Below are 12,411 nucleotides of genomic sequence, written 5' to 3'. Positions count from 1 at the left end.
ATCGGCAACAATGTGTGGAGCATACCTGGAGAGCTAGTTGAACATAAGTCTGTATTCTTGGACTGACATGGTACCCTGCTTCAAATCCATAAACTCTTGTGCCTTAGCTTCTCTCAACTGCCTTGGGAAGAACCTGTCCAGAAAATCTCCAGTAAAACACTCCCAAGTCACAAGAGCTACATCTGCACCCCTATTTTCTTTCCACTGAGTGAATCAAATGTGAGCTACATCCTTAAGCTAGTAGGATTCCAACTTCACCCTATCATTACCAGTCACTTGCATAACTCCAAAAAATTGCTTAACCTCATCAAAGAAGTTTTGTGGGTCCTCACCAACCTGTGACCCTAAAAACTCAGGCAGATTCATCCAAACAAAATCTCGAACCCTAGTTGCAGATGATCCAACATTAGTGTTTTTAGGAATTGGAGACTGATGATTATTCTGATTGGCCACACTCTGAGCCAAGAGTTGGATCGCATTCCGAAATTTTGTATTTGTAACCTCATAGTTCAGGACTAGAGGAATTGTGTTAGCATTGCGTGCATTAGCTATACGGGGAGGCATGCTCTGAAATGCATAACGACGAATTAGAAAAGAGAAGTTGGATCGTACCCACGCACGATAAGAATAACAAAGAAAGTGAAGTTTTTCTTAAAACACTTTGTAGCCTCCCTCTCATAGATGTGGTGCACTTTACACCCATGAAAGAGACTCTACTTAGTGCGGCTATCAGACATCATAGGACTCTTGAACCTAATGCTCTGATACCAAGTTTGTCACACCCCGAGGCTACCCCTTTGACGTAACACGGGACCTAGGATCACGAGTAACCCAAACTAAGCTTGTGTCGGGCATAATCATAAGCATACTAAGAATAACTGAATAATACAAGTACTATGCGGAAGCTAAACAATAGATAAGTGGAAAATGGGGAATAACCAACTAGTTTGAATGTATAAAACATACTAAGAGTTTAGTGATAGCTGAAGGATAAACTCAACAATCCAAGATGATTCTACTACCATGTCTGAAAAGCCTCTAAATGAGTTGAGTAGCTGGGACATTCCCCCAGCTAACTCTAACAAAAAAACACTAAAAATTCAATAAAAAAACCAAGTATAAAATGCATGTCTATTATCCTCGAAGTATGAGGACTCACCACTGAAGCTACTGAAATACGGACCGAGAATCGATCTAAGCGCGATCTGAATGTTGAGTACCTAAACCTACATCATGAAAGGATGTAGCGCAGAATATGCGTCAGTATTTAGAATGTATTGAGCATGCAGGATATATCTGTTAAGCTGAATAAACATATGTAAGCTGAACAAGGCATAACCGAGCAATATGGTAAATACTGAAAAGATAACTGAAAAGTTGAACTGAATGCAATGACCAAGTACTAACCATGAACAAGATATGTTGAACTGAATACAAATGTATATACTGAAAATCTGGTCAAATGCATTAAGAGTCTAACTGTGGGAGCTACTATTAACCGACATAAAACCACGTGATCTAAACGTGGATTCTGATGTATATGCCACATCGAGAAGACCCAATATACCTTGCCAGGGGTATAAAGGCATGACGGGTGTGATCACTAAATCTCATGCCCAATAGAGGGGACTTATACTCCTACGGAGGCACATAGTTCTGGGACTGTAAGGGTACGTTGAACCCTAGTCCAACTCGTTGCTAAATCTACTCCTAACTGAATATGTATATAACTAAAATGTAATTGAAATATTGACATACTGAATAGACTGACATGCAAATCTGTGAATGCAACAATTATTTACTGATAATGTAACATTCAAAATTGGAGCATGATTATCTGTTTAACTGACCTAGCAAGTCCAATTCATGAACTAAGAGAATCTACACAAACTAGGGTTCTGGGTACTATGTAGGGAATTATACTAAAATTATCAAGAAACAAGATATTTAGATCAAGGGAACCATATTCACAATAAATCTTGAAAATCTAGAAACCCTAGGTCTGAACAGTTTATGAGAATCTGAAGAACTAACTAAATTCTAGGGACCTAGTGGATGAAAGGAACCCACTAGTGAAATCCCACATACCTGGTGATGAAATCTATGGATAAATCCTTCGATTTCGGGGTTGGAACCGAAGAAATCCAGTTACGTGTTCTTGAGGGGCTGGTCGACTCTTTCTTCTCTTTTTGCTCTAAGTTCGATGGATTTTTTTGGAGAATAGAGGTTTTGATTAGGTCCTAACTAGATTATCAGACTTAAACTGAGTAAAACGACGTAGTTTAGGTACTATACGACATAGTTTAAATTCCCTATGCACAGTGGAAAAGACCAAAACGGCCCTAACTTAAAAGTTGACGGGGCCCTTCCACGGAGTCATTGAGGGACTATAGTTGGGACCACGACCCTTCAAGTGGGTCGTGGTTCTGCCCATGGTCTACTGGTTCCTGGTAATCCCTTCTCATGGTCCACTTCACGGACCGTGTGAAGGACCACGGACCGTGAAGGCCTCTGTGGTTCTTCACTTGGGGCTAAGGGCTTGCTGGCTCAAGGCGACGGACCTTCCCATGGTCCGTCATCAAGACCTTGGTCTGTGGTATGCTCCATGGTCTGAGGTATAAGTCTTGGTTGGTTCTGCCTGGCCTCCACGAGCCTTCCCACAGCTCGTGTGATGGTCCACAGCCCGTGAAGGGTCCCGTGGTCCACCGCTTTTAGGTGGGTGTAAACCACAGGCAGGTCGACGAACCGTGGTTCCTTTCACGGTTCGTGCACCCTGTCGTGGTTCACTAAATTCTGTTATTTTCTGCTGCAAAGTCCAAGTCTGATTTTGAGGTGTTATACATTTAGAGGTGTAGTAACCTAAGAAATGGAGATTGTTATTGAGTAAAGTGTATAGTTTGTAGTCATGTACCAGTAAGTCATTAAAGAGGATTTTTCCCTTATGTGTAGGCTAAGGAGTAATAATTTTATGTGGATTTCATGAAAGAAGGTAGATGAATAGTTACTAGTTAAGATGAGTTAAGAATATACTTTAACAATAAAGGAGTCTAAGTCGATGTGCCATTGTGTTAGTGAAGACCAAGTATATGTGTTGAATAGATAAGCAGAGTATTCATGAGGTGATAGATCTAAGATAGCCTTATGATTTTGAAGGGAAACCCCATGCTATTCAGAGGGTTATAGAACTAATTAAGTAATGATATATAGTAAATAGGTAAATAGTACTTAATTTGTGAAAGGAAAAGTGACGGTAATCTATAAATAGGTAGGTTGTGAGATAAAAATTGACTACTTGTCATGAGGTCTTAGTGGACGAGTGTTTCATAATTTTATCTAGTAGTCATAAGCTAGTATAGTATATGAGCGATTAGATTGACATATGTGTTTAGTACTAGACACCAAGCTTATATTTGAGGTGAGTTTTGTAATAAAAGGAAGAAAATATGAGGGTAATCATGATATTAGTTTTGAGATTTGATCTGATTGATTTGACATGAAGTAGGTGAGGAATTTAATTGTTACTTTGCAGTAAGTGTGAGTGGTATAAGTGTGGTATTATGAGTATAAGTAGTAGCCTATAAATTTTGTTCAAACGGAAATTACTATTGATATCTAACCATTAGATATCTATAGAGTTTTATTCTTCTAGTTGGCATACTTTAATTTTCTCAGAATAGAAATAACTCATCAAGTAATATCGTTTATTACATAACTTTCTATCCCATAATAAGACTCTAGTTTACATGTCACTCCTAATATTGGAATCACCATCTATCATTCTAGAATAATTTATGAACTATAACTATTGTTTGTTTGAAAAAATACGTGAGATTAGTCTACCTTATATTTTATAGTCCAAACTATATGTCTTGTATGCCTTTCTCATTAAAAATATATAAATACAACTAGAGTTTCTGGAGTCGGATTCAGGTTAAGCAGGACTAAGACATAGTATTTGGGGTGAAATATGTAAAGCATGAGACAAATGTGAAAGTGAGACTTGGATACTGAAGTTATTCCCAAAGAGAAAGATTTAAATGTTTTGGTCTTTGATCTAAGGAAATGGGGAGATCAAGGATGTATTCTACCAAAATACTACATTTTTTTCTTTTTTGAGTTTGCTTTATAACTTGATTTATATCTTTGCTTGAAATTCACTCTTATTCTTCACTAAGCTATATATATTTATTATACATAGTTTTTTCTGATAGAGTAGAGTGTATTATTTTACGAATTAGTTATTTAATGTGCCATATGTTACTATGCCTATTGTAGCTGCAAATGCAGCTGATGTTGAACCTAATCTTGAGCTTTCTCTGTCATTAAGAAATGGACCAGCGCTTCCACCATTAAGAAATGAACCAGCGCCGCGACAAAATGAGCAGGTTGCAGCTGGTATTAATCTTGAGCTTTCTCTGTCAATAAGATATGTACCAGCGCCCAGTGGCGGAGGGAGGATTTTCATCATGGGGGTTCAAAAAAAATTAATCACGTAAATAATATCCACAAATAAATGGGTCGAATCGGATATAAACGGGTCGAATTAAACGGTCGAATCAAGAAGAAAAGGGTTTTTTAATATTTGACTTTATAATTAGGGATTAAACTAATAAATCCTAAATTCCCAATCAGCGTTTTAAATTTTTGGAACTAAACATCGTTTTCTGATTGCATTATTAATTAAAAAAAAAAAACGCCTAAAATATAAGCTGATAAAAGAAATGACTCTGCCTGGATTCGAACACGCGACCTCGTGTGCAGTACAGTGAATTCCTGATTCCTCAACGCCACTGAGCTATGCCTTTGGTGTATGTTCAGGGGGTTCAATAGTATATATATACACGTATATTAATAATTTAATCTTATATATATAGTGTAATTTTTCGACGAAGGGGGTTCGGATTAACCCCTTCGTTCAACGTAAATCCGCCCCTGCCAGCGCCACGACCAATTATTGATCAGGCTGCAGGTACTAATATTGAGCTTCCTCTAGCAATTAGTAGCTCAACTTATGGGGAGCAGTCTTCTTCGTCCCAAATATGACTGGACGACGTGATGAATGTGGATCATTGTAATGAATCCTGTAGGAAATTAATGTATCAACTACTCAAGATGCTCTTTCAGGATAAGTATATATACCTGAGTAGTCCAATATTTTCGAAAAAAACCAAAGAAGAAGAAACTGATCTTGCTGTGAAATGTAAATAAAGTACCATGGTCATATGGTACTGATCAAGACTTGGTGCAAACTATTTTGTTTTAGGGTTTGTGTTTTGACATTTGATTAAACCATTTATGGGTTTATTAGCATAGCGAAAATTGCTTTGTTTATCGATCTACTAATCTTTTATTATTATTATTATTAAAATCCAACCACCTAGGTATCTTCCTAGGGTGGTGGGGGGTTTGACATAACCCATACCATGTGGATTAATTAAAAGAGGCATCAAGCCGAAAACCTTCAAGTTTTGAGTTTTTATGTAGGCCGAACACAAAAAAAAAAAAAAACCATTTTCAAGGGGTCAAGAGCACCCTAGGAAGGTCTGTTTCTCTAAAGTAGGTCTTGGGACTTTGAAGAGTGCAGCATGCTTGATGCTTGGCTAGTACATCTTCCACTTCGTTGCCTTCTAGTTATTCCATGCTCAATATTTATAGGTTATCTTCCTAATATTTGTAGTATTACTCGTTAAAGTACAAAGAAGGAGACTAGCTATTCTAACCTCAAATTACAACACAGAGGAGCCAATCTATTAAAATTAAAATAAACAACTAGTATAAGTTTTTTTAGTGTAGATTTTCTAATTTAATTTGAGTATTAGAATTCAAATATTACCGTATGCTAATGGATTAGTTATATGTATCACTTTAATAATTTTTTTTGGTTAATCAGTAGAACATTATATTATATAATATGCATCTATACATGGGAGTGGCATTACTGCAATGCCTATTAATGGGGTTTGGGGAGGGGTAGTCTAACAAGAGTACTATTACAACTATGCGAAACAAAAAGAGGCTTTTTAAGCCTAATAAAGGGAGTTCCTTCTTTGTCTACTTTCATTTTATCTGAGACAAACAAGGGTGGAACTTCCAAACACAAAAAGGAGTTAACATGTTGTAGCATTGATCCCTCCCTCGCTAGAGCATCTGCCACTCCGTTGGTTTCCCTAAAGTCATGGTGTATGGGGAGGGGGAGAGCGCGGAGTTCCCAGCTCCCTGAGTAGCTCCCTGGTTTCATTTAAAATATTAACGTAAGAGGGGTGATCATTTGTGATTAGAGTGGGAATTTCTTTGCAATCTATGTTTATTTGAGGTAATAGACCTTTCTCTAAAGCTAGCTCCAATGCCTGCAATAAGGTTGTTAGTTCTGCCTTATTATTGTTTGTTATATGGAGGTTACCCAAGTACCCAATTACCCTTCTCATCCCTAAAAACACCCCAGTTCCCCCTTTTCCATGATTCCTTTTGGCGGAACCGTCACAGTTTAGTTTGAAACTAGTCCGAGGTTGAGTCCATTGAACATATGATATCACATTCTTGCATTGGAGATCCCTGTGGCCTGTAAGGGCAAAGAATTCCATGGCATAGTTTATAGAATTCCTAAAGCTAATAGTTGATTTTGTGTTTTTATGGAAGTTTTCATTTCTTTTTAGCTATATATTCCACATAAGGAAAGGAAAAGCATCCCTCCAAGTAAGGGATGTGTGTTTCGTGGCAACATTTAAGTTTCTTAAGAAATTTAACCAGTCATTTTCATGGCTGGAGGTGAACTGATTTACCAGATGTACTACACCTAACTTCTTCCACATATTTATGACATTTTTGCATTCTATGAAGATGTGTTTGATAGTTTCAGGTTTATCACATAAATGGTAGAGGTTGCTTACATTAATGCCTATAGAATGTAGGTAGTTGCGAGTTGGGAGCCTCTCATGTTGACATAGCCAAAGGAACCACACCCATTCGAACTTCCCCTGGTTTGTGTTGTCTCTAGCACTATCATTTGCCTAACCTTTTGGATTTGGTGTCCAGATGGTTGTATCTTTTCTATTTTTTATTTGGGGAATGTAGGTACTATTTATTAGAGGACAATATCTCTTGTTAATTCGAATGAGATAAAGGAGAGACCTATAGTTCTGTATTCTAAGATTATGTCTCCTACTAGAATTTTGAGCTCATCCACCGTAAGAGGGACCTGAATTTGTTCTCTAATTGTTTTCCCATTTAGTAACCACACATCAAAGCGGAAGGATGTGTTGTTTCCGTCTCCTATTGTCACGACTCAGAGGTACCCCCCTAGATGTAACATGGCGTTTAAAACCCCGAAGGACTCCATACAAGCTACTTAGTCCTCATAACATAAGAAATAAAACAATAAGAGTAAAACAATAGTTAAAGTCCAAAACATTTTATAAAACGAAAAGCGGAAGTCTAGACTCTTGTCTCATCATAGGCATCTAATACAATAGAATGAACTTGGGCCTAGCCCATACACCATGTCCAAAAGAGAAATACATGATAGAAACTAAAAACAATAACTCCGTCCTCGAAGCATGAGGACTCACCAAAGCTCGGGAATCAATCAATTCACCAACTAGCACCGAAACTGAGCACCCTGAATATCCCCTACATTTGGGGAAAATGTAGGCAAAAGTATGCGTTAGTACAAAACAATATACAAGTATGATAGTCATGCATAAAACATTTAAAACATCCGAAAAGGGACAATTCATTTCATGACATGCAATTGCCCAAGTTAAACATGATATAAAAGCATTATAAAACATAAGTCATAAAATCATGGTCAATGCAAGTTAACCTCATCTTTAAAACCTTTGAAACTCATGTGAGATACTTCTTGAAGTAACCTTAGTTCATTATTACTTGGGGGAAAATAGCCTTAACCGACAAGAGACCATGTGAGCTATAACATGATCCCCGGGTGTCTCCCACACAGAAAAAAGTGGTTCTACTTGCCTAAGGTAGAACCTCAATTTTTATCTTAAGTGTATCCACTAGCTAATCAACCTATGTGGGCACTTAATTATGGGATAAGGATATTGCTACTAGAAACTCGGCCTCTATGACCGGGGAGCTTCCATCTCATGAGATTGCTTTGGAAACCCGGCCTCTACTATGGGAGAGCTTCCATCTCACTATCAATATCCACTCGGTGCTAAGCATAAATTCTCACAGAATAGTCATTTCTTACTTGACTTCATTACTCCTGAAAATGTGCCCTTGGACAACCAATTCAACTAGTTTCATTAAGATAGCTCCTTGTCTTTGATTCAATTAGGTGAGAAAGCATTTCAACCTAACAATCCTTTCTATGTGAGAAAACCTTTCACATCATGCTAGTTTTGTGTTTATGAGAATGTCCTTTCAACAACACAACAACAACATCATCATTGGTACTTTACGCTCAAAGCACCCTTAAAACATTTGCATAGATTTCGTAAGAAAATGCATAAGTCCATAATTTACCTCTTGAGGTCAAAACCCACCTTCAATCATAACTCTTAGAAAACATGGGTTCCATATGGATTTCATCATAAATATATGTAAAGTTTGCAATACATGTTTAAGTTCATAAAACACTTGCTTTACACTAAAAATCCCTCATCATATGATTCACAACTTGAAAACATAGGGATTACATGGGTTCTTGGGGAAATCATCATAAAATCATCATGTATCATCAATTCATGCATAATAGATCATAATTCAATCATTTAAATCGATAAGGAAAAGAACCCATGCTAATTGAAGAAAACCCTAACTTAATTGGGGAATTCTACCATTTGAAATAGAGGATTTGGGAACTCCATGGATGAAAACTTTCATACCTTGACTCCAAATGCTAGCCTTCAATGGAGGAATTGGAACCTTAGCTTGAAACCCTTGATGAATCCTTCTTCTTCTTCAAGTTTCTAGAGAGAGAATTATTTGGGAGGAGATTAGGGATTCTTTTGTGAATTTAGAAGAATTAAGTAAACGGGGTGAATTTGGGGGTAAAAAGGCTTATATAGGGGATCTAAACATAGCCTAAGTTACATAGTAATAAAACTAATTAATTACGAAAAGACCCAACTAACCCTGAAAATAACTGCCAGCATTCACCGACCTACCAACCGACGGACACAGTCGATAGACCGTGGTCTGCCACGGCCCATCCTGGTGGACCATCATTGGGATCAACAACCATGATTTTGGGACTTCGAACCACGAACCCTAACCATGGACCGTGGTCTGACCTACGATCTGTAGGTCTGGCCGTGGTTCTTGGCCTAAACCATTTTGGCAGGGTGACCAATCCATGGACCCACCCATGGCTCGTGGATCAACCCACGGGCCGTGTTTGGCCTCCGCTGATGGCACCTGCAACTTCCCAAATTCTGGTTTTATTCCCTTTTTCGTATACGAGGTGTTACACTTATGATACTTCCTATACCCTTTTTTACAGATATTCCATCCTAGTATAAGATTCTTCTAAGTCCTGCTATGTGAGGGAGCTGTCTGGCTTTGGGTGTTGAGCGAACAATTCTTATCATACTTGTTGGTTAACATGGAAGCCCAAAGCGAGTTGGGATTCTTATAAGTTCTCCATGCTAGTTTTGATATGTCACGACCCGATTTCTCAAGTCATGATGGCACCTACTATAACCCACCAGTAGGTAAGCCAACCCGTAACCCGGAACAACAAGTAATGGGTCTGAGGGTAGAAACTAAACAAGAGTAGACAAATAACAATATAAACAGGCGGAAGCAAACCAAAAACATATATACAAATAAAGATCCCTCCCAGAACCTGGAAGTCACTAGTACAGAGCTACTAACAAAATGAGTACAAGTCCCAAAAGTGGACAACAGAGACTGGACTGTCTCGAAAGGTAAAAGACAAGTCTATATATACAGATGGAGACTGAAATAGTACAAAACGTCGTGTGCTCACTCCTGTCTCCGGATCAGTCTGCTCCAAGATCGATCAACGCTGGCTACTTGTGCCCGGAACTGCATCACGAAATAGATGCAGAGCGTAGCATGAGTACCAAAACAACAGGTACCCAGTAGGCATCATAGGCCGACTGAACTTGAAACGTAAAGGCAATATGAAAAGAAGGAATAATACAAACCGAGGGTCAAGAGCGGAAATCTAAGTAACAATGGAATCCACACGAGTGTATAAAGAACTAACTAAAGTAATCTATAAGCTAACTACACCTAACTGGACCCCCATAAGCCCAGAAGGTACACTCGTGCGCAAGTTAAATAAAAACCCGAACGGACCCCCATAAGCCCGACGAGTACACAGAATAACTATAACTAAAGAGAATTGCATAAAAGAACCCAAGAACGAAGAACACGAATCAGAACCTCAACCCGAATTAGTAAAATCTGACAGTACGGAAGCCGGACCTCGAACCGGATGCTCACCAGAAGTACCCAAGTAACCAATCACAAGTAACAAGTATAAGAGGCCGGAACTCTAACCGGATGCTCTATATAAGTATTTGGGCAATAGAGGCCGGAACTCTAACCGGATGCTCTATATAAGTAACTGGGCAATAGAGGCCGGACCTTAAACCGGATGCTCTATAAAGGTGTCAATGTAGCTGCTGAAGGAGTCCTAATCGATCCACACTCATAAATGTCCGTAAAACGCCGTCCACACCTAGCCAATCAATGTAAGTCCTTGGAACCAAATCGAAAACCAAATTCAAATCGCGAAGTAGAATTAGTGTCGTCGACGTAACTCGTGAAGCCGTAACATCGGGGAAAATAAGGATAACTAAAGTCGAAGCAAGCGTATCGCCTAACTAAGGTCCAATCTATCAGACTCAAGTCTGCTACACCAGTCTACAGGGATCTAAGCCGGCCGAGTGACATCGGGGCAAAACTAAGGCCTATTGGATCCGAATAATGTATTTCTAAGGAAAGCCCTAGCCAAACCTAAACTAAGGCCCAACATTCTTCAAATAAACAATAATTAAGCATGCAAGTACTCCACATAGCGAGGAGGGTCCGTTAATAGCACAAAGCATGCTCACAGTTACCCAATAATTCTCGAAATAGGCCGAAAACATGAATTCTTAACACCTATGTAGGATTCAATAACTACCCAACCCAAATCCCAATTAATCAACATGCATTCACATTCTCGATCTCAATCTAAGAGAGGGAAAACCGTAGCCTACCTGTAGGCCGATCACACGCGCTCCAAAATCATTCCTTCGGAGCTTTCCCTTTATGAACGGTCTCGAAATGCTTCCCCGCTATCAAAAATAGTATCACAACGTTAATACGGTCATTTAGACACCAAAATCACAACAAACGGAGACGGGTCAATTTTGGAGTCAAAACGGGATTCGTGGGACCCGCGCAGGAAATTCTGAAATTAACCCCAAAAGTGGGTCCTAACTAGTTCCCCCAGCTCATTTCCCATAATGGGACACAATTCGGGGCTCGGGAACAACACAATATCAACAAGCAACTAAAACCCAATTTTTCTCAAAAGAATAGAAATGGGACAGCAGCTAATTCAGCGTTTTTACCATAAACAGGCGATCTACAGTAAAATCTAACAACACCACAATGTTCTCCTCGAAAAACCACTCAAGATAGCCTCAAAATCACCAAAATGGGATCTAAAATGGCTAAGAAAACAAGTCTCAAAAATTTCTAAAATCAAGCTCACAAAAGGGGTCTGGCAGCAGGTATTTTTCAAAAATTTCCTCAAACGGGGACTCCAAATCACTATCCGAGATCACCAACGCGTTGTCCTCGAAAAATCTCACAACTTTGCCTTTTGGATCACCCAAATCGGTTGAGAGATGAGAGAGAGATGAGGGTTTGAAGTTTGGAGAATGTGGCTGGTTTTCTGCAATAAGTAGCAGATTTTCTGCAATTTTCCAAAAAATTAAAAACTCCGACGGGGTGCTCCGAACTCGTTCGGAATCCCGTGCACGCAAACGAGATATCCAACCATACCAAATTCGATATTCCAAACTCAACGGTGCAGTCGAAATTTCCATCAGAGGTTATTTCGATAAAAAGTGGATCCCACTTCCAAATGCCCTTTTAAGTCAAAACCCACAAAAGGGCTCGGAAAGGTATCTAAAACCTCCAAACACAAAAGAAAGGTCAATCTAGAACAAACTCGACATTCCAGAGCTAACCACACTGATGGAATTCTCATCCGAGCGCGTTTACTCAGAATGTTGACCAAAGTCAAACTTAAGCCAAAATTCAAAAGGCTAAAACGCCTAATCGCACCGACTCACACTGAAAACCTCGAAAGTCATGTCGACCATCCTACTAGCCTAAAATGACCCTTCCGGAGCTGATGGAATCATCAGAATTGGATTCCGATGTCATCTTATTGAACTTTAGATCGAAAATGATCGTTCA

This window comes from Solanum verrucosum, unplaced genomic scaffold (assembly GCF_900185275.1).
Source record: "Solanum verrucosum unplaced genomic scaffold, falcon-dt-bn FXZP01000052.1, whole genome shotgun sequence".
In the NCBI taxonomy this organism is placed as follows: domain Eukaryota; kingdom Viridiplantae; phylum Streptophyta; class Magnoliopsida; order Solanales; family Solanaceae; genus Solanum; species Solanum verrucosum.
This window is presented reverse-complemented; position numbering follows the sequence as displayed.